This window comes from Schistosoma mansoni (genome assembly GCF_000237925.1).
Source record: "Schistosoma mansoni, WGS project CABG00000000 data, supercontig 0132, strain Puerto Rico, whole genome shotgun sequence".
NCBI lineage: Eukaryota > Metazoa > Platyhelminthes > Trematoda > Strigeidida > Schistosomatidae > Schistosoma > Schistosoma mansoni.
The window spans coordinates 707,429-710,645 of NW_017386037.1; the positions used below are offsets into that span (position 1 = coordinate 707,429).

The 3,217-nt window shown below is 36.3% G+C and overlaps 1 non-coding gene across 1 annotated transcript; it reads right to left on the reverse strand.

Moving 5' to 3' along the window:
- Nucleotides 1–398: 398 nt before the first annotated feature.
- On the reverse strand, nucleotides 399–470 carry Smp_tRNA_00735_Pseudo_TTG.1.1. Its single transcript has one exon. It is a non-coding gene (tRNA).
- Nucleotides 471–3,217: the final 2,747 nt, after the last annotated feature.

The following is a 3,217-nucleotide window of genomic DNA, read 5'->3' on the forward strand; positions in this document are numbered from 1 at the left end:
TTGATTAATCACTGAGTGGTAATCAATGTCATGTATGTCAGGTACTCCTTAGTGTAGATCGAATCCTATCGACCCTATCTGACTGTGAATTTGGATGACACAGGAACGAATCTGTCAAGGAGCATCAGTTCCCTCAAGATAACAGGTACACCTTGCTGATGAGTGCAAGTAGCACGAAACCTAAGTCTAAAGTTTCCTGGTGACTACTTCCAACCACCATCTTGGTAATTTTATCTCTATAGTGAATTTTCCTTGAGATTAAAATTTTGTATTCATAATCAAGCCAAACATATCATCTTTATAAGCAAAGATGGATAGTGACTAGCAGTGGAATCCAAGACGCGCGTCTCATCCTATTTGGGACACGTCAGTTGCATGTATCTACATCTCAAAGATGATGTTCACTCTAGGACTCGAACCCAGTAACTTTCGCTTCAAAGGCCATCGCGTTATCCAATCAGCTACTGAATCCTGATAGCCACTTGCTTATGCAATGGGGTGAAGTTTAAATTCACTTAGTATTATTTGTTTGAATCTTCCCATTGATGGCGTTTGAAACGAAAGGTACTGGATTCGAGTCACAGAGTAAACATCAACTCTGAGATGCATGTACATCTAGCTGACGAGTCTCAAATCGAATGAAACGCGTGTTCTTGATTCCACTGCTAGCCACTATCCATCTTTGTTTATAATGCTTCTGAATTAAGGCTATATTGAGGCAGTACGCATAGTATGCACGTATGCCAATAAGAGACTGATCAATCACAGTCCTTAACATCAATCGGAAGATTCAAACAAATAATACTAAGTGAAATATATCATCGGTTAACTAGTTTGTATACACTAACATGTTATGGTATTATTTTATATTACGCAACTAAAGAATGAATTATTTTTTCTGTTTACCTTTTTTTAGCAAGTTAGTTTTCTACGGGTTGGGATCGCAAACCCCATGTCCAACCCATCTTCTTTATCCGGGCTTGGAACTGGCAGTAGCAACCAGAGGAGCTACAGGCGCAGTTACGCAACTAAAGAAGGGATGATTTAAACTTGATCATATAATTTGATGAACAGAATTGAAGAGGAATAAAAGAATACATTACTACTAGACAAAAGAATTTAGTCAAATGAATAGACCATTGTGTTGTACACTATTGTATAGTCAATAAAATTCTTTTTTTCCTATTCAGATTTTGTGTAGGCCGGTCATCATCATGTTTATATTAGTTACTAAGAGGAAAGAAAAGGTTTATTGATGTAAATGTTTGCAAATAGTGTTATTTTTTTAATGAATATATACTAAGAGGATATACAATGTATGTATTTATGTTTATATTTTGGCAACGAAATACATAATTTCATAATACAAACCTATTAGGAACAAAATAGAAAATAATATACCTGTGGTGTGTACTACTGATGTCGATAAATATAAGTAGTATGTTACATCAATCGAAAGTGAAATACCTGGCAGAAGATGGTTAAGAAGATCGAAGAGAAGAGAACCAGAACACATAATGATTACTGTGGAAATGAAGGAACAGTGGAGTCTGAGACGATCGATTGACATTTTGCAAATGAAGAATTCATTGTATGGTTCTCAGATTTTACTAAGATGCACTGTAATTTTGTGCTCAAATGCTTTCGACTGTCCCCATTTGTGATCTTGTTCACTATAAATCAACATTTCGTTTGCGAAATTCTTATTCCATTCAAAGATAATTATGAATATTTTCTTTTACACTGCTTCATATTGTGTTTTATGATGTAAACTATTCTGTTACTTATTTACTTACTTACGCCTGTTACTCCTCATGGAGGAGCATAAGCCGCTCACCAGCATTCTCCATCCAACTCTGTCTTCATCCTTCCTTCCCAGTTCTTTCCAGTTCAGGTTCATCCTTTTCATATCTGCTTCCATTTCCCGGCGTAATGTGTTCTTTGGCCTTTCTCTTTTCCGCTTCCCTTCCGGATTCCATGTTAGGGATTGCATCGTGATGCAGTTTGGTGATTTCCTTAATGTATATCCTATCCAAAACTATTCTGTTAGACAATAATAAGATAAAAAGAGTAATAAAAAATGAGCATTGTTTTGTAAAAAACAAAACTACTGATTATTGAAGCATAGTGATTATAGTAGACTGACCAATCGTATACTTCCATCACGATAATGATAAATTCATTTCTACTGGCTGACTCAATCATCCATGTTGATTGAATAAAAAAATTGTTTTGATACAAGCTTCGGTTACTTATCATGTGAATAACTCCCGGTTGTGATTTTGTCAAGACTAACTATTGCTGCATAAATACATCAAAGGCTACAGCTTCCTCAATAAAGTATGTTATTTTTTTATAGTTGAAATCATGAGTGAATTGAAGCTAGACAACCATGGAAAACCTGGAAGCACTGGACGACCGTTTCGTCCTATTATGGGACTCCTGAGCAGCACGCATCCACGATCCCGCACTCGCGAGCTTCGAACCCAGTCTTACTCCAGAGCACTTAACCGATAGACCACTGAGCCGGCCGGCATCGAACGGTGTTAATGTCTAACTTCAACTAAACCACGATGTTTGAGCAACCGTTATCCAATTGTCATCAGTGAGTTGATATCTCTACAACAGATTTGGTTGAACTCCACTGTTCACTGCCTCCCATTATAACTCAAGGAAACATTCCTTACAGTCAGTCGCTAGTGAGCATATGATTATAGATTAGAAGGGGTTTTTGTGGATATTTCAGTATTCTCATGGTTGAAATCATGGGCCAATTGAAGCCGCCCAGTGCTTCCAAGTTTTCTATGGTGGTCTAGTTTCAATTGACTCATGATTTCAACTATGAAAATATTGAAATATCCACAATAAACCCTTCTTAAGTAGGTTATTACAATTTTTCTATGAATAGCTCAAGGCCTGTCGTACTGAAATAAGATTTGATTGGTTGTTGATAGTAATTATTTTGTCACATATATTCTGAATGCTCTCTCGGATGATCTCAGTTCTGTTTTAGTTCTTTTAGTTCCTTAATGACTAATGAATCGAATCCATTTCGATATATCTGATACTTGATGAATAACATAAGCGTAGGGTGTCTAAAGACTATTCCATCATTTTGTGTCTATTCAACAACTTTACATTTGATCACGTATTTAGATTTCATGGGGTTTGATAAATAACGGAACGGAACATACTATCACAGGTAACATTTACAATC